This window comes from Papio anubis, chromosome 4 (genome assembly GCF_008728515.1).
Source record: "Papio anubis isolate 15944 chromosome 4, Panubis1.0, whole genome shotgun sequence".
In the NCBI taxonomy this organism is placed as follows: Eukaryota; Metazoa; Chordata; class Mammalia; order Primates; family Cercopithecidae; genus Papio; species Papio anubis.
This window is the reverse complement of record NC_044979.1, coordinates 127,979,941-127,999,308: the sequence shown is the minus strand read 5'-3', so window position 1 is coordinate 127,999,308 and position 19,368 is coordinate 127,979,941. Positions and strand designations below refer to the sequence as shown.

The following is a 19,368-nucleotide window of genomic DNA, read 5'->3' as shown; positions in this document are numbered from 1 at the left end:
ATATATATATTTTGTGTGTGTGTGTGTGTGTGTGTGTATAGTATGTCCAAAATGAAGCTACCCATCTTCCCCTAAGAAACCTTTCAGAGGCGTACACATCTCAATTAATGACAACTCCATTTTTCAGGTTGCTCAGGCCCAAATATTTTCTTAATACTTGGAAGAATTTTTATGTTTCGGACAAATATCCAAAGTGATCATGCTCCATTTTAATGCATAACTCCTGCATGTGGGGAGAATTGCTGTTTTTCTATAAAGTTAAGAATGTTAATTAGTGGAATTAAATATATAAATTCAGGTCTTTTGGTTTCAGTCACAAAGCTTCCTCCTTAGCATTTCTCTGGTGCTGTAAAAGTAATCTCAGTTTGAATGTTCTATTTAATCTAGATGTCATTTAAAACAATCTCAGGGATAAAAGACTACCCATTGGGGACAGTGTACACTGCTTGGGTGATGGCTGCACCAGTATCTCAGAAATCCCCACTAAAAAACTTATCCCTGTAACCAAACACCACCTGTTCCCCAAAAACCTATTAAAATAAAAATTCACATAAAATTAGAAAATAATAAAGCAATCTAAAAGGAAATTTGCATGTGGCTACACGTTACTTGTTGGTTACACTTTATTTATTGTCATTTTAAAGTGTTCAGGAAACATTACTTAGAGGATTTCTGCGTTTGTGAAGTTAAAGACACTAATTTAGGTTTAAAACCTTGTAATATCAAATGATTTTCTTGGTATTGGAAAATTATGGGCAGGGTGTGGTGGCTCACGCCTATAATCCCAGCACTTTAAGAGGCTGAGGCGGGTGGATCACGAGGTCAGGAGATCTTGACCATCCTGGCTAACACGGTGAAATCCGTCTCTACTAAAAATACAAAAAATTAGCCAGGGGTGGCGGTGGGTGCCTGCAGTCCCAGCTACTCGGGAGGCTGAGGCAGGAGAATGGCGTGAACCTGGGAGGCGGAGCTTGCAGGGAGCGGAGATCGAGATCGCGCCACTGCACTCCAGCCTGGGCGACAGAGAGAGACTCGATCTCAAAAAAAAAAAAAACAAAAAAAGAGAGAGAGAGAGAGACAGAAAGAAAGAAAGAAGGAAAGAAAGAAAGAAAGAAAGGAAGGAAGGAAGGAGAGAGAAAGAAAGGAAGAAAAATTATGTCCATCCTCTGTTTAGTGCTCAAGAATGCTGATCACTTTTTCACTTGATTAACTTGCTAATAAAGTTTCAAACTTTCTACTAGTTACTTAACACTCTATTTTTTCTATACCAGACAGTTGATTTCCATAATCATTTTAATATCAATTAATATCATTGTAAATGTATCTTTTTTTACTTTATTAATCTCTGTGTACACATAAACTCTTTGGTATTAAATCTATGTGTAAATGGCTTGAAATTGCTCCTAACACATCATTAATTATATCTAAGCATTAACCACTCTGATTAATCAAATTTTCATCTCTTTCTACTGTTTTGCATTTACTGTGTCATTCTGTGTTTATTAAAATTTATAATTTCTTTTCTGTAAACATATTTCCAATATATGAAGTTTATGCGATGTACAAATATTAATATTTAGGATGCAGTTTCAGTTTGTCATTTAGGCAAAATCAAGTCTAATGATGCAAGTTTTCCAATTAACTTTATTCTTTGTTACCTATTTATAGCATTTAAATTTAATGAGTCCATAATTATACGTATACATATACATATCAATGATGACTACGGTCAAACAATTTAACATATGCATGAACTCATGTAGTTTCCTTTTGGTGTCAAAGCACCTAAAGTTTACCCTGTTCAGAAATTACTAGTGTATAATATAAAAATAGTAACTATAACCTTTAAATTGTACTTTAGTCCTCCAGATTTATTTATTTTATATAACTGAAATGTTGACTTGTGTCTCTTCTCCCCCAAGTCATCATTCTATCAAGTGTCTATGTATTTAATCTTTTTAAAGATTTCATATATAACAGAAATTATGCAGTATTTTTCTCTCTCCCTAAGCTATTTCACTTAGCTTATTATCCTCCAGGTTCATTTATGTTATCACAAATGGCAGTATCTTCTCCTTTTTAAAAGCTGAAAAATATTTTATTATTATATATTACACACACACACACACATACACACAAACACCTCCCCCACAATTTTTTTCTCCACTCGTACATCAATGCACAGTAACTTCATCCTATGGCTTGGCTGTTGGGAACGATGCTGCGGTGGGGCATGGGGAAGAAGGGAGTGCAGATATCTCTACAAGATGCTGATTTCATTTCCTGTTGATATATAATTTATAAGAGGGATTGCTGAGCCATATGTAGTTCTATTTTTAGATTTTCAGGAACCTTCATACTGTTTTCCATAATGGCTGTACTAACTTACATTCTAACCAGCAGTGTACAAGGGTTCCCTTCTCTCCACACCATCACCAACACTTGTTATCTCTTGTCCTTTTTATAACAGCCATCCTAACAGATGGGAGGTGATATCCCATTGTTATTTAACCAGAAACTGTAAAACTCCTAGAATAAAACACAGGGCCAAAGCTCCTTGACATTGGTTCAGATAATAATTTGTTAAATACGACATTAAAAGCACAAGCAACAATAATACAAGTAGGAGTATATCTAACCCTAAAGCTTCTGCACAGGAGAAATCAATCAATGAAATTAAAAAGCTGCTTATGACCTCAGAGAAAACATTTGCTAACAATATATATCATAAGGGGTTAATATCAAAATACATAAGAAGCCCACACAATTGAATAGAAAAAAAGAGAGAAAACTCACCAAAATCTAATAACCTGATTTAAAAACAAGCAAAGAACCTGAATAGACATTTATCTTTTAAAAAAGATATAAAAATGGCTAACAAGTGCTCAACATCAGTAATCATCAGGAAAATGCAAACCAAAGTCCTCGTTTACTTTAGCTTCCATACTTTATTTCACACAATAAATATGAATGTGTACAGCAGGTACAGTAATCTCCATCCTACAACAGAGGACCCTGAGCCTGGTGACTCGGGGATGCATCTGCATGGAGCCGGCCTGGGGTGGGGTGGATGGTGCTGAAGAGGACAGCAGATGACGTAGAACCAGGGGCAGCGACTCACCTGGGACCCCTCAGCAGAGGAGCCTCGGTCAGTCCCCAAAGCTCAGCAGCACCCTCTGGGGACCTGCTTCCTGCTGGCTTGGTCAGCACCACGGACAGAGGACAGGTGGGCGAGGCTCAGTCAGAACTCCTGGGAGGAGGACAGCCAGGTGCCCCAACCCAGGGCTGCTGGCTGACAGCCCTGAGAACCCCCTGAGGCTAGGGATGGGGTAAAGGGCCAAGCTGGCCACCTGTGGGGCCCTCAGTTACCCTCATTGCCTCTGGTGCCACCCCGGCAGTGCACAGCAACACAATTAGTAAGTGGACAAGCCAGGCATGTGGATGGGTCTGGGGAGTCTTGCTCAGGGTCTCTGACAGGACAAGGGTAAAAGAAGGGCCACTGGGGCTGGAGAGAGGGTCACAGCCTCTGGGTCAGTCACGATGGAGAAATGAGGAAAAGGGAACGGGTGGTGGCCGATTTGCAGGAGAGGCAGGTGGACGCGGGATGGTCAGAGTCCATTAGATAGGATGGGCTCCAGGTGCATCCTTGCTGTACTGGGCACTTCTCAGCATTCCTGGAACTCAGCTTGGTGATATAGTCACTTTTTGGGAGACTGCTGTCAGGGCCCAGCCACACACCCCTGGGCAGCCCTGTCCCATCTCAGGACTGGACTTTCTCAGCTCCCATAGGGGATGCTGCCTGCAGCCCAGGAGGGGCAGCCCCATTGTGCAGCCTGATCCCCCATGGATCCTAAGCAGCCTCTGCCTGGCCCTGTGCTCCCTCTGCTCTATCGCTCCAGCCCCTCCTGAGTGTCAGCCAGCATGGAGGCCCTGTCTGTCCTTTCTTCCCTATGCAGTCTCCTGGGCTGAGACCTGGGTCAGATGAGGATGGGGCTGGTCCTTCCCTGAGACCTGCTCAGGAAAGGGGATGGCCCCCAACCTGGTCCAGGTCCTCAGCTCTCCTCGCGGCCTTACAGTGAGACAGACCTGCCCCTGTCTGTGCTTTGGAGGTGGAGGTAAGAGCCTGACCCTGCTGCATGGAAGCTGCTCCATAGATGGGTGACTTGGTGGGGGTTTGATGAGGCAGAGGCCGTGGCCTGTGGGCATGGTTGCTGGTGAGGGGGAGTGACACATTGTCACTGGGAGAGGCCACAGCTCCTGCTGAATCTCACACTAAACTCCAGCCCTGCAGGTGTTTTACCACAGCCACCACTGAGAATCACAGTAGTGTCTCTGGAGTCACTGCCCGCTGCCCACCAGGGCCCTACCTGGAGGCCAAGACCCAATCAAAGCCCAGGTTGTCTGTGCCCTGGAAACAGTGTGTCTTGTGGTCATGCGGCCAGGCCACCAGTGCCCACTCCTCAGGGGCTGGGTTCTGTCCTATTCTGGCTCCTTCCAGTTCAGTCACATTGGGGCCCCTAAGCACATGACCCAGCATCCAAGAATCAGAACAGGAAGCCTGGCAGCTCAGCTCACTCCATCACTTCTTATCTACAGCAAACATATCAGGGCATCAGATGCACAGATAAATGGCTATGAATGTTTAACAACTGGAATAAATCTAGGAGGAGCAAGAAGGCACAGCGGTGAGTGAGTGTCCCCCGTGACTGCTCTTCAGTGTTTAGGACAGGTGCCCATTGTTGCTGCCTAGTGCTGCCTGCCTTTCAGACAGAGAAGGGTACACTTTCCTCACCAAAAGGACGACAGGCCTGGTCCGCAGCCCTCCTGCCCATCCCTGCAAGGATCACCTTGCTGGGAGGAATCTGATGCCAGAGCCTGGGCCACTTCTAAGCCAGGAACAGGAACACCTTTTGGTCACCCCAAAGGAAGGAATAAATCCCGATCAGAGTTCACAACCTGAGCTCTTGCTCACTCTTTATTCACGGGAAGGGAGGCCCAGGCCTAGGTAGACAAACCTCCCCTGAGGAACCGTGGAGCCAAAGGCTGGAAACTTCCAGAATCCTTAGGTTTGGATCCCCCTTGGGTTCACCCTGAGGCCTGTCTCACCAGAGCATTCGTCTGTCCACAGATGTCTTATTGGGTCTACAAAGGAATCCTCACAGAGGTCTGGGGCCCAGCATGGTCACCCCTACTGAATGTCAAGAAGGAGAAGGACAAGAACCCAGGGAAACACCAGGTCTGGTCCTTCCAGTCCCAGCCAGAGCAGGATGCATAGGCCAGAACGTGTCAGAAGCCCAGTTACCCAGATGGAGGGAAAGTCAACCCCAAGGGGGCGGAAGGGGTCAGTCACACATACTGGGCAGACAGTGGCGTGGGCAACACAGGTGAGCTGCACACTGCTGATTTTCCCTGGCTTTGGAAATGAAGTTTCTGCAGAAAAAGCCTCTTTTCCTTCCAGAACCACTGTTTCATGACAGCAGTTTTGACAGTGAGTCTTGTGTCTGTTCTGAGGCTTGGCCGTACTCTACAGAAAATGAAGCAGGCCCAGATGTCCTCAGTGAATGTACACCAGAATGACCTAGATGTGAGCCACACCTTCATAAGCCACACCCTGTTCAGAGAGCGCTGCAGCATCAAGTAAGGCGTGTGGGGCGTGGAGGGTCCCCGGGGAGGTGGGCATTCTGGAGGGATGGGGCATCTGAGGGGCAATAGGGAGGTCTCAGGACAAGGGTAGTGTCTCAGAGGGTGACAGCCCAGCCAACTGCTTGGAATTCTGGCCTTGGGAAGGGTCTGCAGAGGGGCCTGGAATATTGAGGTTTTCAGAGCAGTCCAGGGGGCTCTGAACACCTCTGCTTGTTCCATGAAGACAAGCAAATGTTGTGTACCCAGATTATCACCTTAAAATGACTCCTACAGTGCTTGATTGATGGGACAAGTGTGCACAGGAGACCCCAGGCCAGAGACCCTGCTGCTCTACAGGGCCTGGCTTCCCCAGCTGAGGGGTCTGGCTCCTCCAGAAGGACCCAGCTCCCTTTCTCTGCACAGGAGGCAGAAGCAGGTCCCTGCAGGGCACACAAACCATGCCCTGTCTGAGAGGGGGCATCACACGACTGGGGCTGGGACTCAGGGCCGGCATCCTGGGCAGACTGGGCCAAGACTCATCTTGGGAGAGTATTTGGGGAGCCCCTTCTTTCAGGGCCCACATTTGATGGAGATGAGACCACCCCTATAAGAAGCTGCAAGATCTTATCTGATCCAGCCTAATGTGGGAGGTCTCATCCCATGCATAGGGGGCCCCCAGCACCACAGACTGAGGTTCTAGTATTCCCTGCTCAGGCCACCAGCCCTCCACCTTGAAGGACCAGGTCCTCCCATGCCTGCTGTCCCCATAAATTCCTACTTCAAGCTCATCACAAGCTCATCCTGAGGCTCTGGTACATCTGCTTTCTGCAGGGCAAGCACATGCTCACAGCCAGGGCACATATGGCATTGAAAGTGCCCAGAACCCGGTCCCCACGTGCCCGAGGGTGCTGGCGGAGCACACAAGCACATCAAACCTGGCCCAAGGGCAGTACCCACACTGCCCACAGGACCCTCCACTTTAGCCCTGAGGGAGGGCCAAACCAATCCACCTCTGGTGGGCTGGAGAGGGCACCATGAGTCCTCCTGGAAACTGAACCCACCCCTGACACAACTAGATGAAAGGCAGGAGTGTGGCGAGCACTTCCCTGCCTAGACCTTCCCGTATCCGTTGCCTCCTGTGCAGAGCTGGCCCCCAGGGGTGTCCAGAAAGGACCCAGCACTGCCCAGTGCAATGTGCCCAGGGCAGAAACAGGGTGAAGGCACAGACCCCTCCCAGGAGACCCCCCCCCTGGCCTGATGCCCAGCCCCAAACCTAGACCCTCTCCTGAAGCTCTCCTGTTTGTCCTGTGGGAGCTCTCCCAAGACGCACTGTCCCAGACCTGGGCTCTGGATGATGATGTGGTTCTCAGGCACTTTTAGGCCTCCATGGCTGAGCTCAGAAGGATGCACTGTGACATGCTCCCTAGGTGGTCTCTAGCACCAGGTCTCCTCTGAGTCACCATCTAAGACAGTAAACAGTGGGGAGTGCCCAGGACCCTCCATCCCTGCTCCCCAGGCCTTCCTTCTCCTCCTCCTCTTCCTTCTCTAAGAAGCTTCTAAAAACAGGCCAGCTGGGCCCCAGGGCAGGTGTTGGACTCACCTCAGTAACAGGGCAGGGGATGAGGGCAAGACCCCTCCAAGCCCCCAACCACACCCTTCCCCTCCTGCCCTAGAAGAATCCTGGAGGGCCCTAGAGGGTTCAGTCCCATCTGTGCCAGCCCACACCCACAGCTGCAAGCACCAACAGGGCCAGAGAGAAACAGGGGTCCCCACTCATGAGTTCCCACACCCCAGGCAGCACACACCCCTCACTGTGAAATCACTAGGGACCCTCACTCACAAGTGCCCATACCCCAGGTGGCACACACCCCTCACTGTGGGATCAGCAGGGACCCTCACTCACGAGAGCCAGCAGGTACCCTCACTCACAAGCACCCGTATCCCAGGTGGTACACATCCGTCACTGTGAAATCAATAAGGACCCTCACAAGCGCCCATACCCCAGGCAGCACACACCCCTCACTGTGGGATCAGCAGCCTGTAGTGTTTCTTCAGTGTCAGACCAGGCGGGTTACTAGAGACTCCAAGACTCCAAAAACCGAAACCGTACAAGGGTCAGATGGGTTTGGGGGAGAAGTGGACCAAGTTTGCTTTCCATTCAGCTAAACATACAAAGATCCCTAGGAAGGCCCTGGTTCTGGAGCGAGTGTCTGTGGCACCCAGGCCTCTGCGGGTGTCCCTCAGCATGGAGACCCTTCCCAAGGGGGACAGGCTGGCCCACCAGCCCAGCACCAGAAGCCCAGAAGCTGACCTGAGGCCAAGGCCCAGCAGCATGAGAATTCTGTAGAGCCCAGGACAGCAGGTCACTCTCTGGGGGCCCAGTGGCTCAAGATGTGGCAAGTCTGTTCCCATCTCAGGATAGACCATGGGATTTTTGGTGAGTTCTGTGTTGAAATTCTCTCCCAAACTCCCCATGGATCTCAACATCCGGGGCTCATGGTGTCCACAGTGCAGCTTTGAGCAGGGATGCTGAACCCTTGTTCTTTCATCTTCCCTGGACACCCCCAGGACCATAGGACAGGCCCTGGCCCTGAACCCCATCAGGGCCCCCACAACCAGGCCTTGCCCAGCCCACCGAAACCCCAGCAGCAGGGCCATAGATACTCCCCTTGCATGGTGGCACCTGGACCTGACCTTTCTCAGGGGCCACCGAGCAGCACAGCCTTAAAGGAGCCAAGACAGCACCCAGACAACCCTAGACAGCTCCTCAGCTGGGTGAAATCAGTGTCAATGGGGAAGCTGAACTCAGAGGCTGCTGGAGGGCAGAAGGACTGTGGCATCTGCAGAGCCCTAGCCAGCCAGTGCCTATCACATGTCCCCATGCCTGCCCACTTGTGTGACAGAGCCTCACTCACAGGGCAAACATCCCAGACCTACAGATGCCCAGCCCAGCCCAAGCCCTGGGAGAAAAGGGACCCAGGAGAACGATGGGAGCCCCAGAAATAGCCAAGATAACGAAACAGGGGACTGAGCTTCCCGGGGCACTGGCCAAAATTAGAATTTGGCCCAAGGAAGGGCAAGCCCCTTAAAGTAGTGTGTGGGTACGCAGGGCCCTCCAAGTCAGGGCATGCCTGGCAAGGCCAAGGCAGAGACGTTACCAGGCTCAAGGAGCAACCATCCACATCGCTGAGGGTGGGATAGGAGCAGGTGGACCAGCCTCCAACCTCTTCAACTCAAGGAAGCAGCGATGGCTGGACTCTCACACCCTGAGTGGCCACCATCTGACCATCAGTGGGGCAGAAGCCAGAGACCATCGATCTATCACATGGTCCTGGGGCCCTGCTTCCACTGCACAAGAATGCCTTCAAGTCACACGATCAAGAAGAAGCTGGGCAAGAATGGGCCCAGGAGACTGGGTCCCTGGGTCTGCTGTCCTCAGCAGGTGCCAAGGGCAGAAAAAGTCAGAAAAGTTTTCTATGGTCAGAAAAAGTCAGAAAGGTAGTCTCACTCCTTGGAAGGAGGCTCCAAGGTGGAGACCAGAGCTGCAGGGGGAGAAGGAGCTCCTGGCAGCACTGAAATAGGCTCTGGCAGGATCCCAGAGTCTGCAGTTCCATCCTTCTCTTTTTCCTTTTCTTTGAGAGCTTGGAATCTTCTTCCATTTGATGGTGAGTCTGCAGTCATGGACAATGAATTTACAAAAGGACTTCTCAGTGGCCATTTCTGCAGCCTGCCCTGTGGAAAGCTGATGAGAGCACACTGCTGTCTCTGCACAACAGTGACCATCCAGATCTCACCAACAGGTAGATTATTTCTTAAATCTGTCTCAGTAATGGTATCCCCCAGACCATCAACATAGAGTAGGGGCAGACTTCTCCGCCAGTGGGTCTGGATGACGCATAGTTGAAGCCTGCTCTAGAAGCTTATCTGTCTGCTATGGGGTCATTGTTTTCACAAGTCAATCTTTCATATTCTGATCAGCAAGGGGTCATCTGGATCTGCAGGCTTCTCATGTCTGTGCGGACACTCCTCTCCTCTCTCACCCTCTCCTTTCACCCACAAAGAGCAAATGGGGGGCTTATTCCTTAGGTAGTAGAGTGTGTCCTGGGCCAGTTTGAGCAGCATGTCACTGGTGGATGTGGCTTTCCCCAGTGAAACAGCTGGTCATGTTCTATCAGGCTTAGAAATCCCTCTCTCCATATCCGCAGTCACCTTTTAAAGACAGTTCTGCATCATGAACCTGGACCGGCAGTCATACTCCAGGTGTGAGAGGCAGGTCTGAGGGACATTTCCCACAGGCTTGGCACTCTCCAGTCTTCTTGGAATGCATGTGTACCACAGAGCCCCATCCAGACACTGAATGGCCTGGCACAGATTTTGCACTTTTTCTCACACTTTTCTTTGGTCATTCAGATACACTGGTTTTCTCCAGGACACGTGTGACACAGAAGAGAGAAGCATCCTCCCAGGTTTGTCTGTTTCAGGTGCTGGAGCCCAGAGAGGTCTCCTCTTGAGAGGATTGGCAGGCAGCAGTAGCTTTTCAGGTGGGAGAGAGGGAGAGAGGACCCCCACAATCCCGTCGGCCCCAGCTCTTCTTTCTAGCTGTGAATGACCTTTGACCACATGTGATTCATCTTTCTTGACTCAAGGTGAACCTCACTTCCAAGGAATCTCCATTCTTGGAGGGAACTCTTGGCTTCCTAGTATCTCCAAGAACTGGCCTGGAAGAGACAGAGAAATGTGGATGCATCTTGAGACACTCACAGTGTAAACCTGGTGCTTTTCAAAGACCCTCCCTCTACACTGACAGGGCTTAAGGAGACCTTGTGTCTGCTGCCAGAAGATGACAAAACCTTAAATGAGAAGGTCAAGAACCAGGATCACTGGAAAAAGAAATGTCCAGTCTCTAAACTCATAGACATGTTGGGGAACATCTGTGTGCCTGGATGTTTATTGTGTCCAATGACGGATAAAGACTCAAAAACTCACCAGCTGTGGTGGCTCACACTCTTAACCCCAGCAATTTGGGAGGCCAAGGCAGGTGGATCACCTGAGGTTAGGAGTTCGAGACCAGCCTGTCCAACATGGTGAAACCCCGTCTCTACTAAAAATACAAAACTTAGCAGGAAACCATGGTGTGAACCTGTAAACCCAGCCACTTGAGAGGCTAAGGCAAGAGAGTCATTTGAACCTGGGAGGCAGAGGTTGCAGTGAGCTGGGATTGCGCCACTGCACTCTGGCCTGGGCAACAGAGACACAGTCTCAAAACAAAAACAAAAACAAAAACAAAAAAAACCTAACAAACAAAAATAAAATGTGAAAGCAAAAAGATTTTGGCTAAGTACTCCTGGCCTGGAAGGGCTCTTTGTTTTACATGCAGGTGATCTGTCCTGAAAAGAGGCCTCCTGGTCACAAAGTCTTACTTGGAAAGAGCTCCAAGTACACAGAGCCACAAGCCCATCAGCCATGGAGGTGCCTCTGCTGCCCAGGATGGAAACATGGAAACTCAGGGTCAAGGTGACTGAGGCTAGAACAAAAAGATTAGGGGAAAAAAAAAAGAAAACAGATTTAAAAAATTAAAGAAAAATATTCTAACATGAAGAAATTTTTTATTAAAGCCTTGTCTCTGAATAAGTTAAATATGGCATATCACAGTATTGTACATAATAATCTAAAATTTTAACTATTGGCCAAGTACAGTGGCTCATGCCCATAATCCCAGCTCTTTGGGAAGCCAAGGTGGGAGAATTTTGCGAACCTAGGAATTGGAACTAGCCTGGGCCACAGAGTGAGACCTTGTCTCTGCCAAACAATAAAACATTAGCTGGGCATGGTGGCATGGCCTGTAAAACAATAAATAAAAATGAAATTCTAACTGCCACAAACTAAGCTACAATATTTATGTCATCATAAAGTAATAGACAATGTATTTCAGTCCAAAAGAAGTAACCAAGAATTGAGTTCAAAATCAATTCAGAGTTTTGCCTTCTCTGTATGGTGGAAGAGCAAGAAACAGACTCCCTCTGGCACCAGATACATAGGAAGCCAGACCAACTACATCAACCAGATGTTTCCAGACACTAGAAGCAACTGCAAGGAGCACAGGACAGTGGTCTGGAGGCTGAAACTGAGGGGACCACATTGCTGCCCCAGCTTAGAGCCTGCAGAGCCTCCTGGCAGTGCAGGGTGGGAGGATATAGGCAGCGCATGGAAGTCCCCACATTAAAGAGACAGAGTTGAGAATGTGAGGAGAGAAAAACATGGGGCTGAGTACCAAAAAGCAGGGAGGAGTGGCTGAAGTAGGGGTAAGATTGGTGAGTAGAAGATGGGGGCTCATTAAACCATTGGCAGGTATATGGGTAAATACCAATCAAGATAAATAATATTACCCAGTACAAAAGAGAAAGGGCACCTAACACTGTTTTTTTTTTTTTTTTTGAGACAGAGTCTTGCTCTGTTGCCTAGGCTATAGTGCAGTGGTGCGATCTTGGCTCACTGCAACCTCTGCCGCCTGGGTTCAAATGATTCTCCTGTCTCAGCCTCCTGAGTAGCTGGGATTACAGGCACATGCCACCATGCCTGGCTAATTTTTGTATTTTCAGTAGAGATGGGGTTTCACCATGTCAGTCAGGCTGGTCTCAAACTCCTGACCTCGTGATCCGCCTGCCTTGGCCTCCCAAAGTGCTGGTGTGAGCCACCCTGCCCGGCCCACCCTACATTTTTTTTTCAGAGCATTTTCACAAGAAAACTTGTCATTATGAGTATAATATTATCTAAAAGTAGCAGAGGAGGGAACATTTCCCTGTATATTTTAGGAAGCTAGTATTACTCTCCAATAGAATCGGAGAAAGGCAGTACAAAAAAAAAAAAAAAAAAAAAACAACCCACAAAAAACACCCTGTAAAACAGTATGCCTCATGAAACTCGATGTGGAACTCCCCAACAAAACATTATTCAAGAGAACCACATGCTTCACCCTGGGTGAATTTCTTTTAGGAATCATAAAGATTGGGGGAAACCAAAGGAAATCTTTTGTTAAGAATCAAAATTGTAGACTCCTGTCTTGAGTTGATTGCTTTGAATTTTTCATCCCAAAATATATACAGGACCTTGTCTAATTCTATGATTTTTGCCACATGCAGCCAGATGCTGAAGAGAAATAGATACAACAGCAATATGGGAGTTATCCTCTCTAAAGCCCAGCTGAAATATCCCAGACCAGAAGTTTCACAAACAGAAAAACAACATACTTATCCTGAACAAGGGAAGGAGAAACAATTCAAACATTTAAATTAAAATTGCTGTGAGAATACTGACTTGTTAGAAACTGAAGGAGCGAGCAATGCTTCTAAATTCCACGCTTTTCCATCAGAATATGGAGATAGACAATCTCGAAGTGCAGTTTCTTCACAATTGACTTTATCCAGTCATAACATTAATTTCCCTATGAATCAAATCATAAAATAAACTCATGACATATTGTCTGACTAAAAGAAGGCAAGATAAACTGAACGCTTAGTTGTCAGTGTAGTAAATTATGTACGAGTATCTTATTGCTGCATTTTAAAATAATGATGGAATTAGAAATAATCTAAGTTTCTATCAAAGAATAAACAGTGAAACAAATCTTGTATACCCATTCTTTGGAATAAATTTAAGACATTAAAAATAGAATCTCGTGCATTGATATGGAATAATGTAAATGATATATTGCTTGTGAAATAGCAAAATAAAAAAATAGTATGATACAATTTGTGTTCAAAAACTGTACATGTATTTTTCTTTTCTTTTTTTTTTTTTTTGGAGGCAGGGTCTCATTCTGTTGCCCAGACAGGAGTGCAATGGCATGATCACAGCTCACTGCAGCTTCAACCTTCTGAGCTCAAGGGATCCTCCCCACTCAGCCTACCAAAGTGTTGGGATTACAGACACGAGCCACCACACTTGGCCAAATTTATGTGTATTTATAAATTTATAGAAAACGTCCAAAAAAATAAACACCAAGCTATAATAATTCCTTCTAACAAGGGAGTGAGTTTCGAACGAAGAGGAAGACATGTGAAACTTTCGTTACATAAAGATCTCTATGATCCACCATTATTAAAACAGCATGCATTTCTTTTATAATTAGAGAAAGAAAAAAATATGCATTGTTACCACTTGGTAGGAAGGCACCAGCTTTGTTTTCATCAGTATTTGAATTACATGTTAGTGCACAGCACAAACCTGGAAGAGAAAGTCCAGAGGAATAATCAGAACAAAAAAAATCACACCTCAAAAAGTGAGTGGGTGTTATCTTTACATAACAACAAGCGTTCCAAGTGAGTTGTGGTCAGGATCTACCGCTGCTCCAGCTCCCTCAAATCACCTACGCCCTGCCAAGGGGAAGACGAAGGACAGGGAAAGCCAAGTGCCAGCAAGTACTCTCCCCAACCAAAGGCCTGTTTCTGCAAGTTTTCTGTCATTAAGAAGAAAATAGAGTCCAAATGGGATGTGGACCCCTTCAGGACGCTGGCAGAGAAACACAAAGAATATGCCACAGTCATACCTTAGAGGAAGACTTCTAGGTTTAGACTTGAAATTCATCAAAAGCTTGTATGAAGTAAATAAAGCTACTCTACCTCTCCAAGTGTCAGTTTCTTCACCTATAAAATGGGAACCGCATGCCAACTTCATCAAATTGTTGCCAGAGTTAAATTCACAAAGGTATTTAAAAGTGACTGTTACTGTTACTGCAAGGGTTCACATTATTTATAAAAAAAGAAAAAGAAAAAAAAGCATCAGACTTCAAAATACACAAAAGGAATAATGTCCATGTGTCCAAAGACAAGATGATCAGCTTTCGAAGCAGCCTGAGGTGCATGAGAATGAGGTCCATCCCTAACTAGAACTCTTCACAGCTCCACTGAAGAGGACACACACAGGGCCACAAGAAGGTGAGTGCATGGCCAGTGTAAAGTGACTGGTGAAGTGAGGGTGGAATCGCTAAAGACCCTCTGAAATGCAGTTACACAACAGGCTCCCAGGAAACACTGGAAGAAACCAGGCAGCTGAGTAGACACTACCAGGAATGAGGTGAGCAGAGAAGGGCCGGAGCCACAAATCTCAGCAGAATACACCAAACTGCAAGGAGCTCCTGGCTCTGTGAACAGCAGCTGTGGCTGCATCAGGACCAATCTTGTGAGGCAGCTGCTGGGGACAGCTGAGATCACCTGTTTTTGCAGTTACACACCCCACAGCAGTGCCTCTGGAACACAAATCACAAAACCCTCTCCATTCATCTTTAAGGTGACGGATGATGGATGCCCTCACATTACAACAGCCTGACCATACTTGCGGACAAATGTATTTAGAAACTCCCACCTAAAGGGGGAATAGTCAGGAGTAAAATGAGAATATTGAGGGATGGGGGAGGAACACAGGTACTTGACCCCACAAACTCTACTGAAAACAAGGGAAGAGAATGTTGTGCTGTGGTCTCCCCATACTTCATCTCATCACGTCCATAGATGCTGCACGGTTCTTGTTCCCTTATTTACAAAGGTGTTGACTGAGCCCAAGTGTAATTGATCCTGAAGGAGAAAATTCTTTACAAAGTACAATTACAGTGTCTAATATCCATGACCAGGGTTTTAAGGGTTTTTAAAAATAGTAACCCACATTCAGGAATCACAAATGAAGCCTGTTGTAATGTGTGATATGAACAAGGTCTTATTTTCATGTAGATTAACACCTTGGTTTTTACAGATTAAACGTAAAAGCATAAAAGCTGGCGTCATTCCAGAATCAAAGGAACTGTCCCTGAGGACATATGGAATTAAGGGACTCAATGATTAGGAAGCTACACGAAACTAAGAGTGCTCCCAGAAGTTTCCATTGTCTAGACAGAAAAATTAAACAGATCAGCCCGAGAGAGTAAAGGTACCTCCGTGAATGCCCGGGGCGATGAACACTCCACTCAAAGCAAAATTGTGAAGCCTGAGGAGTTTCAAAGACGCCCCAAGCGCTCCACACCTTGAAAGTCACTCCCACAAAGCTGCAGCACCACCTGTTCCTGAGGATCAGGTTGCCATCTCTGTCTTTGAGACACTGCCCAGTCAGGCCTCAGTTGAGAAGAGGCCATTGATGTCACGTGTAAAATGCCTAAACCATCTTCATCTTTAGGTAGCTATTTGGGGAACTTTCCACCAAATGGGTTGGTGGAAAATGGCGCACCAAAGACACACGCCTGGGAAGTGAGATTTTCTCCTCTGCTCTTAACATCTCCTGGGTAAACCAATAATGACACTCCCTGCCGCCTCAACATCCACATCCGCGAGAAAGGCGCTGGTGAGGGTGACATTTTCACGAAGCCACAGTCCATGTCACCCCCTGCAAAGCCCCGAACTTGTGCACTGGTGGGCCAGGCAGCAGATTTCTCCCCATAGCGGCTGCATTGCGCTCTGCCTGGAGAGAAAAGAGGGTAGCGGCACAATGGACAGCGCCCAGACCTCAGGCAGGTTCCCACAGCAGCTTAGGAAAGCAGGCGGCTCCCTGGGCTGGAGGAGGCGCAACGCCCAGGAAAGACCCCAGGTGCAGGTGGGAGAGGGAACCCAGCAGAGCAGCGGGAAGTGGGGTAAGGACCACACCCGTCCGAGTTGGACAAGGGTAGATGCACTTCGCGGCGTCACGCCCTCCTCACCGCCCAGCCTGGACCTCCGGCTCCTGTCCCTCTCCGGACTCACTTCCCATGGCAAGGAGGTGCCCGCGATCAGTAGCCAGCATCGCTGTGGAAGCGGCGAGGTCCACACTGCTCTGCCCAACACTCCTGGGTTGCCCGCCTCCTCGCATGTCGTCTGCTGGGATTCTAGTCCAGCCGCCTTGCCACCGACGGGCGGGGAACCGTTAAGAGCTACCGTTTCCAATCAGCCTGGTCAGGCGCGCGCTGCTGCGCTCTCGCAAAGAGAACTGCGCCCCGCCCCCGAGCCCGGGGCATGCTGGGATTGTAGTCCCGAAGCGCTTGAAACAACGGGCGGGAGCGGTAAGGAGACTACAGCTCCCAGAATGCACAGCGAGGCCGGCACAGCCCGGCTTCCCCCTTCAGGACTGCGCACCACCCCCTGTTCATGCTGGCTGGGATTGTAATCCGGTCGCCCTGCAATTAAAAAACTGGAAGCTAATCAAAGATGACAACTCCCAGTACGCCAGGCGTAGCTCCCGCCCTCGAATCCACACCTCCCCGAGTCCAGAGCAGTTCTGCCATGCTAACGGGAGCCTGACTATTCTCAAACTTTTCCTGCCTGCCGGGCGACAGCGGGACCAGGGCGGCTGGTCTTACCGTTTAATTATGTCACTACCTCTCCCTAAGATGCTGTCTTCATGCTTTGTCATTGCCAGAAGTTTGATTTCTCACGGAGCAGCAGGGGACCAGGAGCTGCTCACAAACCTGTCAGGGTTGCCATAGTAACGCTCCTCTTCCTGGAGCGGTACTCGCCCCACCCCTTCCCTCGCCCCCGCCCCTTCTCCTCGCCCCTGGCCCTTCTCCTTGCCCTGCTCTTTCCCTCGGGGCTGCCTCTCCCCTCGGCACCGCCCCTCCTCCTCGCCCCACCCCTGACACGCCCCTTCGGACATGCGCAGTGTAGTCCCTGCATAGAACTGGGGCTAATGGCCAGATGTCTGATAATTCTCCGACTTCTTGGCATCCTACGCGGGAAGCTCCCTCCTAAGTGTCTGAAACTGTCAGTTGACTGCCAGAAATGGATATACGCCGTCGCTGATAACCTGGCACTTGCCTTTTCAAAGCCACCATTTCCTCCATCCTCTAGGCTGTCACAAATCCTCCTCTGCACCCCAGGAGTGCCCCTTGGACCCGGGGCTGGATGCATGGCCCACACCTGGGTCAGGCCTCTCACAGGGACGCTCCTGCCACTCTAATAAAGAGTAGAGAACGTCACAGTGAAAGGCCTGACCCTGCTACATCCAGTCAGGAAACAGCCACAGGGAAGGGAGCCCCTAAGACACTTTGAGAGCCACATCCACCACTTCTCTGCCCCCGACCCAGGCTGGTCCCAGACCTTGGGGTCCTAGTGTGGACCTCCCGGTGGTAATTAACGCAGGTGCAGAACCAGAGAGCCCCTTGGTCCCTCCCAACACATGAGGGAAGTTTGTGTGGTGAAGTCATGAACAGTGTCTGCATTGCTGCTGTGAATAGGGCTTTCTTGGAAACACTTAATTTCCCTTTTTAAATATCCCTTTGGAACCACGTTTAACAAGTTGCTGGTGGAACTTAACAGTGATAATTCTTTGAATCCATTTTTCTTTTTTCTTTTTTTGAGACGGAGTCTCACTCTGTAGCCCAGGTTGGAGTGCAGTGACCCGATCTGGGCTCACAGCAACCTCTGCCTCCCAGGGTTCAAGCAATTGTTCTGCCTCAGCCTTCCCAGTAGCTGAAATTACAGGCACCCGCCGCCTCGCGTGGCTAAGTTTCATATTTTTAGTACAGGTGGGGTTTAACCATGTTGACCAGTCTGGTTTCGAACTCCTGACCTCAAGTAATCCGCCCTTCTCGGCCTCTCAAAGTGCTGGGATTACAGGCGTGAGCCACCGGACCCCGCCTGAATCCATTTTAACATTTAATTTTCCAGATTAACGCGAAGTACCCCACGACTACACGCTTTTACATCTACCTTTATGAAACTGGAGGAGGCACAGCCTCAGCTCTGTGCAGGACGGATGCACAAGAGCAGAATCTCCGTGGGACGTCTTTCTGGAGTATCAGTATTACTGCAGGATTTGAGAAAGAAACAAATTTAAATAATTTACAACGTAGGACACTGGAAATTTAAGTGAAGGCTGGAAAGTCATTGGCCTTTAATAACTGTCAGTCATCTGTGTCTAACTCGGACTTTCTCCAAGAAAAAAAAAAAATAAGGAGAATCTATTTTTCGTTCTTCTAAGTAGTTAAAATTAGAAATCACAACAAATCAATAGAAAGCTCTGCCCTGCCAGTCTCCTAAATCACAATATGGCCTTGGTATGGATTTTGCTTTTTTTTTTTTTTGGAGGGGCGTGTTGACATGTTGGGTATAAAAATTGGGGGGGTTTGACCAATTTTTGGAAGTTTTCAGCTATTAGTTGGTGATTTACTTTGCACCTCATTTAATTTTTCTGTCCCCTCTCCAACTTGGACTCAATCACTGCACAGGTCTCTAAGACTCTTCATTTTCTTTAAGCTTTTTCACTCTTTTATTCTGAATGGACGATTTATATTGCCCTGTCTTCTGCTTCTAACCTTTGAATAAGCTCAAAAGTATTTTTAAAATTTCCTTATCTTCCTATTGTTTCATAATTTCCATGTCTTTGCTGAGGTTCCACATCTCTTTATTCATTGTTAGAATATTTTCCTTTACCCCCATGAACAGATTTGTGATAGCTGCTTTAAACACTCTGAATTAGAACACATTGAATATCTTAGGATCACTTTTACTGCCTGCTTTTTAAATTGTGTATGGGTTACATTTTTGTGTTTCTTCACACGTCTCATGAATTTCAAAGTTGGGTACTAAAACTGTAAAGAATCATTATAGAGACTCTCAATTCTGTTGTGTACTTTTCAAGAGCGGTGTTATTGTTTACAAATGGTGTTAATTGTGCTGGATTCAAACGCCAATACCTATCTCCCCTATAGTGGGCACAGCCGAAATTCTCATTGAGTTCTTACTCACACATAGGTCATATTTGTATTATGTAGATGTGTTTCTATAACAATAT

At 47.7% G+C, this 19,368-nt stretch overlaps 1 long non-coding RNA gene across 2 annotated transcripts; it reads right to left on the bottom strand.

Moving 5' to 3' along the window:
- Positions 1-2,934: 2,934 nt before the first annotated feature.
- On the bottom strand, positions 2,935-16,884 carry LOC116274419. 2 transcript variants are annotated; one of them, XR_004183039.1, is made up of 4 exons: positions 16,301-16,884; positions 13,777-13,845; positions 12,937-13,063; positions 2,935-10,340 (listed from the first exon to the last, which is right to left on the bottom strand). It is a non-coding gene; the product is annotated as an uncharacterized LOC116274419 (long non-coding RNA). The 2 variants fall into 2 exon arrangements; XR_004183038.1 differs by having other exon boundaries at positions 16,344-16,882.
- Between the last annotated feature and the right edge of the window lie 2,484 nt (positions 16,885-19,368).